General features: G+C 40.9%; 1 long non-coding RNA gene across 2 annotated transcripts; it reads left to right on the top strand.

Annotated features, from left to right (window-relative positions):
- Positions 1 to 49: 49 nt before the first annotated feature.
- LOC133225338 (uncharacterized) lies at positions 50 to 12753 on the top strand. Of its 2 annotated transcripts, XR_009729106.1 has the most exons (4): positions 50 to 142; positions 4134 to 4171; positions 6441 to 6560; positions 10766 to 12753. It is a non-coding gene; the product is annotated as an uncharacterized LOC133225338 (long non-coding RNA). The 2 variants fall into 2 exon arrangements; XR_009729105.1 differs by lacking the exon at positions 50 to 142 and having other exon boundaries at positions 3660 to 4171.
- Positions 12754 to 13492: the final 739 nt, after the last annotated feature.

Genomic DNA, 13492 nt, shown 5'->3' with positions numbered 1-13492 from the left:
TCGGTTTGTGCTGGTCGCGCTTGTAGTACCTCTGGTCGTCCGACCCCATGTCTGCAACGGCTTTCTGTCACAGGAATGTCGCTTGTCAAAGAGAAACATCTCAATAAGGCGTGATCACCCGGGATGAGTGAAGTAGCTACCGGTAGGCATCCATCTAAGGGTCCGATGCTGGCTCTGTCTGGTGGCAGAGTTGGTTTGAGGAAAGCAAAATGCAGTGCCTGTCTTGATAGGCATATTTGGGGTCGGCTTTTTGCATAGGACATTCCATCACTCGGAGGGTTTCCCAAGGGCACCGTGCTACACGTCACACCAGCTACTCTCTAACCCATTTCAATTGTACTTAACTTGGAGCAGTACATATTTAAAGACTCTTTTTCAGTGTATGCTGCACCAACAGGCCTGGCTCTCATCCTGCTCTACTGAGGCAGGTGCCTGTGTGCCTCCCTGACTAAAATGATTTTGCATGGCAGATAAATCGCAGTTAGTGGATATTTGTTGGAGTGAGTCCAGAGGAAGCCGCAAAAATGAACAGAGGACTGGAGCAGGTCTCCTGTGAAGACAGGCTGAGAGAGTTGGTCTTGTTCAGCCTGGAGAAGAGAAGGCTCTGGGGAGACCTCACAGTAGTCTTCCAGTACCTAAAGGAGGCTTACAAGAAATCTGGAGAAGGGCTTTTTTACAATGGCATGTAGTGGCAGGGCAAGAGGGAATAGCTTTGAACTGACAGAGGGTAGGTTCAGATATTAGGAAGAAATTCTTCACTGTGAGGGTGATGAGACGCTGGCACAGGCTGCCCAGAGAAGCTGCGGCTGCCCCATCCCCAGCAGTGTTCAAGGCCAGGTTGGATGGTGCTTTGAGAAACCTGGTCTAGTGGAAGGTGTCCCTGACCGTGGCAGGGGGTTGGAACTGGATGAGCTTTAAGGTCCCTTCCAACCCAAACTATTCTCCAATTCTGTGATATGATTCTACAACATTTGGTACACAGGACATAAGCATACACGCAAGACTGGAGTAAGAAACCAGTTTTGTCCGAGTTCCATGTCAAACATTGGCTGATCAGCAAAAAATGCGTTTGTACCTCTATATGGTTTTATAGGGCTACAAAGATAACAGCCTGGCCATGATATTCCTTCTAGAGAGAAACTAACTAAATCTGTGGGAAATATTATTCACTAATACCTGTAATAGTCCCTGCTTTGATGCAGTTGTGCTGTCCTTCGTTTTTGAGCTTTATCTTACTTGGTCTCATCAAAAAATACTGGACTGTAATCCACCCTGCCAATGTTTTTTATTTATTTTGTCCATTAAAACATTTGTATTGGCAGAGCAGGAGTAGCTAATTGATCAGGAGGAGAGGTAGAAAGAAGTCCTCAGAAATGTTGTTTTTAATTTAAAATATATTTAGTTTACCAGGGGAATGTGAAGAGTTATATAAAAATATAGTAGCGTAATTTCATAATCCTAAAAGTAATAAAATCACATTGAAATTCTTCTAAGTTACAGTGTACTAAGAAAAATTAGAACATTTTTACCTGGGTGGGCTAAATCTTACTTTAGGTTCTGGATGTAGATCTGCAAGGAAGTGACGGCTTCACTACACCCGCAGGCAGGATGCTTAGCATGAACATGAGCTCAGAAGGGCTCTGCTCCTGGGCTTTTCTTATAAAGCCTTACCTTATTAAACATTCAAAGGAAAAGTCTGTAAAACTTTCCTGGTGCTCGTACATCTCTTCTGACACTGTAGATATTTCCTACTTTAGATGAGCAACAGTCATTTCACTCTTTAGTTGATGTAGCCAAACAATGTTTTGAGCTATAATTTGTCCTAGGTTTTAACTAAAGTTGTACACAGTCAGTAGACCCTGCAATTAGTAATTGGAATACTGTGAATGGCATTTAAACAAAATTATAAGATCTTAAGTCTTCAAGTGTTCTTTATACAATGTAACTCTGGTTATCACTTAACTCCTATATATGTAAGCATACCTGTGCTATTTCTTCAGTTGTGCTCAGAGGGGAAGCTCCAGGCTTTGCAGCATGACAGGAGCACATGTGTGTCACCTGTGCCTTTGTGGTGTGAGGAGTGTGGCAGCCACCCATTTCAGCACCCTGTCAGAAAAGGAAAGGTAGATTTTTTTGCAGCGAGAAGCATTCCAGATCTTAACAGCTGCCTTGTGACACACTGAGTACTATGAAACATGGCTTTAATGACAGCACTGTCTGAAAGGTTTCCTGCGTCCCGCCTGCCCCATGTAAGTCCACTTCCCCTCACACCACACCCTCAACTGCTGTTTGTAGAGGAGCAACACAGTGACCTGAATCAGGGAATGGATCCAGATTAAAGATAGTCTTGTTTCTGTTTTGCCGGGAGTTTTGACGTGGATCAATTCACTGATACATTTCTTTGGAGGGGTCAAGAAGCGAGGGAAGAATCACATACCCTAAAGCCCCCAGGCAATAAAAATAGACCCTCCGTTGCTAGCAAATCAGAAACCCATGGCTGGTTTTCAAAACAGGATACGAGGGCTGGGATAAATGCATAACATCTGTGCTGCCTCAGTCATAAAAGACTTTAACGCTACAAATGTGTGGGGCTTTTTTGGTCTTTCCCTCATCATAAGCTTCCTCATTTATATTTTCATTTTGCCAATTTACAGTAGCAAGGGTTGGTATTCTGTTTCAGCTGGGGGAGGCAGCACTGGGCAGGGAGAAGGCACGAAGCCCCTCTCTGAAAGCAATTTAAGCTATTTTTTAAAATAACATTTAAAGCTGGGAAGCTTAATAGTTTATATTCCTTGATTTTCATGTTGTAACTGTCACTTCTCACCCAGCTGTCCTTTCAGGTCACACTGCTATGAACTAGATATATTTCAGTTAAGATCTCCCTTGCTCATAGCATTAGGTCATATTGGGAGATGTGTCCCTCTCTGTAATGTCATATAAACACCCATGTCCAGTTGCATATTGGAAGAGAAATTACAATGCAAGTCTTCTGCTGAACTGTATATCTCTTAAGGAAGCTTCTCTGAGCAGGCAATCACTCTCCTGCTTCTCAACTCCAAAGAGCCAATTTGTTAAGCAGGACTCTGAGGTAGGAGAAGGAATGAATGAGTTGAAACATGTCAGGCTGCTGTAAACTGTTAGACAAGCCAGACTACTCAGGTCTCCCTTTGCTTTTATCAGTCACCTCTGTTACCTGCAAAGCAGGATAAATTCCACAGCATGGATGGACCGTATATTTAAAATACTGTGTTTAAAGAAGTACTGCAGATTTTAGGTTTTTGTCATTTTCAGTGTATCTATATAAATAATTATTTAATAAGTAGCTGAAAGGGGGTTACAGAAAGCTGTTATTTACCATAAATACGTTGTCCCTATATTTCCCTTTACCACCAACTTCAGCATGTATGAGACTAATGTGAGTGCTGAGCTACCAGTAAAGAGTAAGCCCTTCCTTTATGGTCATGCAAAAATCAATACAGATAGCTGAGTACTAGAAAAGGCTATAAGCTCATGATTTACAGCAGAAATTACACAAAAATACGTCTGAAAAGCAACAGGAAGATGATGTACCTGATCTTTATCCTTCACAGGAAGGAGGTCATCTGATAACTTTCTACTACAACAGATTTTGAAGTGCACCCTAACTTCTTACTCTCAGTTCTGCATTTGGTGAAGTTTCACAACTGAATATAATGTAGGATATGTTTAAAAAACTGCTGAAACTGACTTTAAGTCTGCAATTGATAGTGGTTTGTGCTTGCCTCTTGGTTGCAAGATCGATAAAGATTTGATGTAGTCATAAGGGAAAAAGAGGATAGAAGAGTGCAGATAGAGAAACTGTAAGGATACCAAGCTGAATAACTGAAATTAAGACAGCAGGAAAGTAGGGGTGATTTGAGGAATTTGCTGTTGTATCAAAGTCTGCTTAAAAATTAGGATTTAATATGCAGTTAAGTTTTCATTCAAGGGTGTTATCTATTGTAACAGAATGCATACTGCCAGTCTTCTAATTACACCATTATCATCAGCTTCAGCAAAGATCATTGCACAGTTCTGATGTACCTTATGCAGTGTTTTGACTAGAGTGTAGAATATTAGATATAGTTCTGACTATGTGTAATCTCTTCTTACAGACCTTGGAGGACAGGCTTGGCCAGCAGTCACCCTTCAGGTAGGTATATTGCTGAAACCTTACAGAGCTGTTTTCTTTATAAATCAACAAAAAACAAATCCCAAACACAAACGTGTGACACAATGGATAAAGAAAGAGAAAGCAGATATTGGGCTTACTGGAGAACTTAAGGGATGCAGCCAGAACACAAAGATGGAAACAAAAGGAGTCTAGCAGGAGACTTCAAACACCACACCCCCATCCCCCCATCCTCCCTTTTTAAAAAAAAAAAACAAAGAACAAGCAAGAGTTGTGTGATTTTCACATAGTTTGGTACGAGTTAAATAACGCAGAGAGTAACAGGCTATGAGGTTCAGCTTAGATTTATGTGATCCATCCCATCAGGGCAGTAATGGTACTGCTGTGATACCTTGTGCTGTTTGACTTTATGGAAGACTCAGTCACAGAACATGGAAATCATGTGTCCCAGGTCACTATCTCACTGTCAACAGCATGTTTAGAATATTGTGCAGTGGGTAGGGAACTGCCTGACAGGGGGCGCTGGCAAATAGCTCATTTTCCAACTGGTGACCTGTCACTAGTGGGGTCCCCCAGGGATCCATATTGGGCCCAATATCTTCATAAATTATCTGGAAGTTGGGATCAAATGTACTATGACCAAGTTTGCCAATGATACTAAACTGACTGGGGAAGTGGACACTTTGGTAAGGGAGAGCCGCACTGCAGGAAGACCTGGGTAGGCTGGAAGAGTGGGCTAACAAGAGCTTTATGAAGTTTTAACAAGCACAAGTCTAAGGTCTGGACCTGGGTAGACACAATCCAAGACTGCATCATAGGCTGGGATCTACTTGGCTGGGGAGCAGCTCTTTGGAAAGGGACCTGCGGATCCTGGTGGACAACAACAGGATGTGAACAGGATGCTGCTGTGGCAAAGAAGTGTAACATGGTGCTGGGTTACATCAACAAGGGCATTTCCAGCTGAGGTAAAGAAGTCATCAGGCCGCTCAACTCAGCTCTTGCCAGGCCACACCTGGAATACTGTGTTCAGTGTTGGTGAAGAAGTTGTGTACAGTCTGGAGAGGGTCCAGAGAAGGGCCACAAAGATGATCAAAGGATGGGGAGCCTGATTTATGAGGAAAGGCTGAAAGAACTGGTTGTGTTCAGCCTGGAGAAAGGAAGGCTCAGGGGAGACCTTATCACCATGTTCCAGTATTCAAAACGTACAGCTTACTCCCGGGGAAATTCCAATTGGACACTAAGGGGAAACTTTTAACAAAGAGAACAATCAACCACTGGAATAATCCTGCCAGGGAAGTGGTAGATTGCCCTACACAGGACACTTTTAAGATTTGCCAGGACAGGGTGCTGGGATATGTAGTCTAGGTCATGTTTTGCCTAGAAAGGTTGGACTAGATGATCCTTGAGGTCCTTTCCAACCTGATATTTTATGATTATATGAATATTGAGATATCTCTAGTGTTACTCAGTAGTAACAGTTCAACAGGTAGGCTGTAGCTTAGTGAAATTCAATCCATGGAAAGCTTTGCTGAAATAATTTTACTTTACTCTGGATTTTTACTTGAATCTAATGCATTTTCTCTCATGCATTTTCTCTCAGTAATATAACTCCAAAAGGTGAGTGGGGTTGCCCAGGCCCCCAGGGTTTCTTACCTGTTTATGGATTAGGCTGAGGGATCATTCTTTTAATCCTCTGTGGGAACTGGGCTTGACCTTCATTAGCAAGTTTTATGGTTTGTGGAGCCTGCCATTTATATTCTGGTTCTGCTTTCTTCACTTTTCCCACCCGTTAAAGCCTTCAAACTTTCTTAGACAGTTTCACCATATGTTGCTCTCATTTTGGCTAAAAAAAGGTAGATGCTTTCTTCTTGTATTGTACCCTTTCCGACTAAAAATATTTTTCTTCTAGAACTGTCTTGATTTTTATTTTCAATGTAAATGCACTGGCTTAAGTTTCCATTCATGACAGATCCTTCTGGGATCTGTGTTGTTATTCTGTTCATATGTGCAGAAATGTTACAACTTGTGGAGGGATATGGTTGCTTGGTTTTGTCAGCTACACCGATGTGCAATCATTTTATTACAGAGAAACAATAATGTGATAACAGCTTCTTTCCTCATACAGAAAAAATAACCTATATCTGGGCATTCAAGACTATCTAAATCTTCTCAGATTTAAATACAAATGTCTCTTGTTTACGAAGGGATCTGGCCATATAAGCTTTCCTTGTAAACCTCTTCAATCTATGAAATAGTAGATTATCTAACTTTGAAAATCTCTTGATCACAGGTTTTTTAAGGCATGTGCTGGCCTGGTAGACAAGACAAGAGCAGTGGATAGTGTCTGCCTGGACTTCATCAAGACTTTCAGTGCTGTCTCGCATAAGATCCTCATAGAAAAGCTTTTCAGGTATGCTGTGGATGAGTAGACAGTGAGGTGGACTGAAAAGTGTCTGAACTGCTGGGTTCAGAGGTTACTAGCTCCTGGATGTACTGGTAATCAGCAAGTCTGAAATAATTTCAGGTGCTGGAGTGAGCAATAGCTTGTCTAATGGGCTGGAGAGGTTTCCTATTCCAAGCTGTGACAGCACTAGCTGTCACAGCAGAAAGGGCGTTTCTATTTATTTATTTATTTAGGGCATAAATATTTATTTAAGGCCATTTCTTTTTATTCATCTAAGTAATGGAATTGTAACATGTAGTAGGGCCTCCATTGGTGGTGATGGTATTTGAATCTGATTTCCAGGCGTAGAATGGAAGACACAGTGTAAGAATGACATTCAAGAATAAATGAAGTATGAGGAATTAATTTGGGTTTGTCTTTGACCTGAAAATGTCTAATGAACATATAGCAAATTACATAATTGCTATATAGTAGGCTAAAATGTGGAAAACCTGGTAATTTAATATGATTACAAGATGGATTAAACCAAGTTGAAATAATTGGAAGCAATCTTCATTTTTCATTTGAGAGAATTGAAAGAAGTCTACAAGTTCCTTTATCTGAGCTGGCAGCAGAGATTAAGGTGTCCTTCGTACCCAAAGCACTGGTAATATCCCTGCCTAAAAGAAATAAAAATGACAGCTGCTCAGAAGTTTCTAAGGAACAGTTCTTTCTAAGAACTGTTTTGATCCAGTGGCATCTGGAAGGATGAGAGATAGTCCAGATGGTGAAAGAGGTAGACAGACCTCAGAGCAGTCTAAACAAACATAGCAGTGTGATCGTGAGAAGAGACATTTGTAGGGTGTTTGGTGAGAAGGAGCTTGGTGATGAAAACTGCCAATTTGTCTGATTCTCTGTATGTTCAAAAAAGCAGAACTCTGTGCATCCATTTTAGTAGAGAACTGTGCTGGAGATTAAGATCCTTCATGAATTTTCCTTTTAAAATCAATTAATCTGCACCAAATCCCACACTTGTATACTGCACAAACCTTTTGCATTAGCGGGGATGAAATTGATGTCTGCACGCAATTTAGTCCCACAACTTGTGCAGGTAGCACAACACTATAGAAAAAGGATCATGACTGCAGTTTTACAGAAATTAACATTTGCTTTATGCCTTACAATATAGTTGGCTTACATGTCTTGCTACGCTTAGGAAATACATCCTTTTGGAGGTGCTTAGCAAGCATAACTTACTTAAATTATGAAGGTTTTACTAGCCCTTCTGTCCACATGATCTGGGAACTAGTAATCTTCATCCATGTTGTCAGTTAACCCTACCCAGCACCTATGCCCCTCACAGCTGCTCACTCACCTCCTGGTAGGATGAGGAGAGAATCAAAAGTAAAAAACCTCATGGGTTGAGATAAAGACAGTTGAACAGGTAAAGCAAAAGCCACACACACAAGCAAAGCAAAATAGGGAATTCATTCAGCACTTCCTGTCAGCAAGCAGGTTATTCAGGCATCCCCAGGACAGCAGGGCTTCATCACACACAATGGTTACCTGGGAAGATAAACACCATCACCCCACACATCTGCCCTTTCCTCGTTCCCCCAGCTTTATATACTGAACATGACTCCATATGGTATGGAGTACCCCTTGGTTCAGTTGTGATCAGGTGTCCTGCCTGTATCCTCTGCCAACTCCTTGTGCACCCCCAGCCTACTCACTGGTGGGGTGGGGTGAGGAAGAGAAAAGGCCTTGACTGTGTAAGCGCTGCTCAGCAGTAACAAAAACATCCCCGTGTCATCAACACTGTTTCCAGCACAAATCCAGAACATAGCCCCAGAACAGCTACTATGGAGAAAATGAACTCTATCCCATACAAAACCAGCATAATCCAGCTGATCTATGTCTGAGATACCACAAGTGTTTAAATTTGGGGAGCAGTGGGGGGGGCGGGGGGGTGTGTTTATCCTGTTATTTATATAATTTTCCATCAGAGTTATGAGACTAACTAGAGTTTACCCACCATCACCTTCCCCAAAAAACACAGTCTAGGAGGGAGGATTTGGGAATGCATAGTAATGGTTTTTAGCAGGTCATTCCCAAGTGATAAATCCTAATTAGTTCTGTTCCTAAGGAGGACATAATATTTTCATCTTCACCCAACACTTCTATGCTCAGAGAATTTCCAATTGCATAAAACAAGTCTCAGTGCTGAAAGAAATCTGGGAGCCAAGCTGGCCTCAACAAGAGATCAGCTTAATCTGAAGAACGCAATGACCTTTTGCCAAAACACAGAAGAAAGCCAGGTCCTGAGAAGTCCTGTAGATCATATCAGTAATGAAAACTGAATTGAACAATGTGAGATTAATGAGGAAAACCAGTAAAATGTCCGGTAAAATAGACTGCTTTTAATAGCCTTAAAATTACTCTTACCAGGTGGGCCAGTTCAAGCAAATGATACATCACAACAGGAATTTCTGCTGTCCACCTCCAGAACTTCTGTAACAGAAGCCTACCAGCACTGCCACAGTGCTGTTGGAGGCAGAGCAAGAATTGACTTAGGGAGAACCCCTCAGTAAAAATCCACTAGAGTTTATTTCTAGATCAGAAATCCAAACATGCAGTATTGAAAACCTATTTTAAAAACAGAAAAAGTGAAGGTTCCTGTTATAACTTGCTACAGCATGTGTTCCTTGAGGTCTTTAGGAATGACATCTAGTGCCTAGGTAGCAATTTCAATGCAGAATAACAAGGATGGTTAGTTTAAAGCCTTGGGCATGTTTGAACTGGTTCTGAGTCTAATCAAAATGGTGAATGGTTAAGTCAGATTTTGCTGTGTCAATACGCTTTTGGTTCAGAGATCTCTTATTTGCAAATATATAAAATGTCACGAAACTCTCCAGAGTATGTCTCAAAAAGACATTTCTGGAAAATCTCGTAATTATAGGCAAATATACATGCCCTGTTGGCGGTTGAACATGGTCATGACACTAGCATGTAGCTAGAAGCTCATTTAAATGAGCCAACAGACACCTCTCCAGTAGTCCACCAGTAGAAGATAGAATCAATGTTTCAGCTATAACTGAAAAGCTGTTTCAGCTTCAGAACAGCAGCTGTGAAGAGCAAAACATAAAAACACGAGAACTCCCTATGAAGTGGGGAGAATAACAGCAATAGCAAAACAGCTTAACAGGAAGCAGCAGGAAAGACCATAGCAAGCTTTATGAATGTAAAACAAGTAAAGAAACAAGCAGTCCCCAGAGAATATCCTGATCTCTGTGTAGAACAGCTAAGCAGGTCACCAGGAGTGGCTGGAGGGTATATAGTTTTCTTGACACTTTCTGCTGGTCTTACGTAGAAGAGTGCTACAGGTGCAGAGACATACGGGCTGGTTTTATGCATATCTTACTAGCTTGGGTACCAGACAGTATGATTATAGAATACTGCTTTTGGGGTCAAAGTCTAGAAGCCTTGTAAACACTTTCTCATGACTCTGAACCCAAATGAATAACCTCAATCTGTCAGGTTCAGATAGATTTCTACACCTAGTTTACACAGATGTGTCTAGACCACACTCTAGCTGCAGTAAGGAGCACAATGCTATAAGGAGCCCAGCAATGCAAAACTGAAGTGCTTCTTCATAGAGCTGACACATATGATTCAGTGATGCCCTTCCACTTATGGACCATCTCCATATGCGCTAGGGCAGTGAGCTTTGTATAGCAGCTTAGGTACTGGTAGGATTTAGTAGTTTGGACATAAGCCATACTCACATAGAGTGGCACCTGCCGCTGATGGCTTTTCCATATTTAGAGGTGTGATGCACATCACCCAAACTGCAGTACTATTTCTACACAACTGGCCGTGAAGAAGGTAACTATAGCGAGTAGCTGGATTCTTTGGATTATCTTAATTATTTCAAATGTCCTTATCTGTTAAAAATACTACTCAGTGCAAATAATTTTTTTCTTCAATAACAGAAATTAAAGGGTACACCTGAATGCATAGGGAAGCATAACAGGAAGAACAGGAAAAAAATAGTTTTACTTATCTGCACAGGTAATGAGCAATTAATGTCTAAGCAACAAGCAACTATCAAAAGTTAAGAATGCTCCAGAAATATATCCTTTCAGTGCAGACCTCATGTTTTTTTGGAGAGGGGACATGGAAAACTACTAGGGTGACTCATAAAAAGACTGATTTTTTTTTTTCCTCCAAAGTAAATGCTCCTAGGAAATCCTGAGAGGAGGATCTTCTTACAACATCAAGAATTCTAACTAGGACAAGCCCACATCAGTATTAAGCACAGCAAGATGATCGACAGACACATTTAGGACACCAGCATGACTTCCATAACAAGTGATAAGATGGATGCCATCTGGAAATCACACAAAAGGAGTTGGATGCAGATAAGCTTCTGTCAAAATTGATCTCTGTATTTTTCTGTATTTTTTGTGCAAGTTCCTGAGTGTGGTTATTTTTATATAATAAAGATTCTCTTGCTTGTACACCGCCTTAGCATACTTATGGGTGAAGAAGTTCTGAGAGTTAAGGGCTTTGGATGAGTGAATATTTAGTTTGGAAAGGTTTCAGAGAAAGGATATAAGCTGTCTGGCTTTGCCATCGTTTGTCATGATGGATCCTAATAATTTTGAACCCAGTTTCTGCTGCCATGAACAGCAGAAAAGCTGTAGAGGGTTACAGGTTCCAGAGTATATAGCAGGTTGTTCTTACAATCAGGTGTACATTAGTAACTTCTACTCCTATAGGTCCCACAAGCCATACAAGCACTTGTCTGAAGACAAGTAATTCCTGCCCTGCCTGTTCACTGTATGCTTGAACATCCTTCTGAAGCAGGAACACCTACTTATTTTTATTGGACTCAGCTCTGCTTTATAATGCTGAGAAGACACTCTGACCCTTTTAAGGAAGAGCACCTCACTTTTATCACTTCCAAGTTCTTAAAAGCCCCTTCAAACTTGTCATCTTTGTCAGCAAAAAAGGGCTCGTGCAAGCTGTAATTGGGACAGTTCCCAAGTTACCATAATTACTCTTTGTCTAAAGCTAATAATAAACAATTTAATGTAGCGCTAAAACAGATGTAAAAGAAATAGCTGTTGAGGCCTGCGATACAGAAAATTTATATGCTTGGATTCTCATAAATTCAGCTTTTAATTAACCTCCCTGTCAAAAGGGAGGCATTTGCACAAGGTAAGTGAATTGTCTATTGTTAAGTTGATACTAACAGAGGTCAGGCCAGGTGGCGAGCCTGGGCTCTCCAGAGTGCAGTGGTAGATCACAAGCTAATGCTATCTGAGACGATGTTTCAGAAATTGAGGGAGTAATAAATTAATACCATGTTTAAAACTGAAGTGTCAGGACTTCTCCAAAAGTGGGTTTATATTCAGCTGAATCACCAGTACGCCAAGGAATTCATCAGGAGTTCTTTGCTGTAAACAGCAGGTTGTAGCTCAGGGGCTAGTGCCAGGACATACAGCTTGTCAAGGCAATCAGCTCCTGACTCCAGCCAGCTGCAGACATGTCCTGACAGCTCCTAGCTGAATAAAACATGGAGAGGACTTTGGGAATTGGTCCAAACACAGATAGCAAATAAAGTTTGTGGTTGCTCTCGTTGTTTTTGTTTGTTTTCTGAATCTGCTTGCTAGTTTCTTAATTTATTTTACTTTTCATCTGGTCATCTGGGAAATGTCATTTGGATTGGAAAACATTTTCAGCATAAGCTGGCAATAGCTCAGGTGGCCTAACTTCAGAGGAGAGCAATAAAATAAACTTTTGCTAAATTGCACCTATGGCATTAAGCTACATATGCTTCAATTAGAGTTTGCCCTGCTACCTTCTGGAAGAAAGTAATCTGAGGAGGAGCTGTGAAAGAAGTGGAAAAGTTGCCTTCTAAGCAAGTCAAAGTAGGAGAGAAGCCAGCCCAATCAAATACTGGCTAAATAAAACATGAAACATATAAAAATAATAGTAATTTTTAAAGAGAGGAAAGAGGTGGAAATTAAAAAACTGTAACAAAGAGCAACAAAATCAGCAATGCAGTGAAGTTGTTGACCGAGAAGCAGATGACAATAAACTGAGGCAGCTTCCAAGAATCATGAAACTAAGGTATGAAAGCTGAATACTGAGAAATAAGATAATCTGCTATCTAAGGGCAGATACAACTTTTTTAATGTTACTGGAAACTTGAATAAGTTCTTATGAAGAAAGCTCAACTTGGTTACCTTAAATTTTAACCAAATGCTCAGATTGTATTCCTGTGTCCAAACACAAAGAATTTAATACTAAAATAATACAAAAAAAAAAAAAAAAAAAAAGCAAGGAGAGGCTGAAGAGTGCTTCACTTTACTGAAGGCAGGTCTCCAGAGTAAGCCAGCAGTAGCAGAGTTCTGTACTGCACAGGCTGAGACATCTGTCTGTCATATCGAATCTGCTCTTCATATAGGCAGGGCTCAGAGGAAGTCTGCCTGGATGCAAAAAGAGGATCTTGCATCTTTAAGTCTAAGGGTATCAACCCAGTGGGGAACAGTCAAAACCACTGGAAACTTTCTCACATGCACAGGAAATGTACAGAAAGACATTTTCAAAAGAGAAAGCAGGTTCTCAGAAAAGGCTGCCAGAAAGCAATTACTTGGTTAAGTGCACAAGCTATGTCTGAGGTGGGGATATTGTTCAGCAAATACACTTTTTTCAAGGAAATGCAAGTAGAAACAGATTGCTCTTATTTAAAGGGTGGTGAAAAGGAAAAGCACTGGACTTTGCTCTTCATCCAGCAGAAAAAAAGTGACTTGGCTGGAAGAGGAAAGTGAATTACCAAAGATATGCATGAGTGTAAGTAGGAACAGACATGCCTAAAATATGGTAGTATTCCATTTCCACTTTTCCCACCAAGAGTTTTCTCAGACTGTGCTGTATTCATCCTGCTTGAC

Source organism: Neopsephotus bourkii, unplaced genomic scaffold (genome assembly GCF_033783945.1).
Source record: "Neopsephotus bourkii isolate Nb327-2 ecotype Australia unplaced genomic scaffold, CSIRO-AGI_Nbou_v1 NB_1760, whole genome shotgun sequence".
In the NCBI taxonomy this organism is placed as follows: domain Eukaryota; kingdom Metazoa; phylum Chordata; class Aves; order Psittaciformes; family Psittacidae; genus Neopsephotus; species Neopsephotus bourkii.
This window is presented reverse-complemented; position numbering and strand designations above follow the sequence as displayed.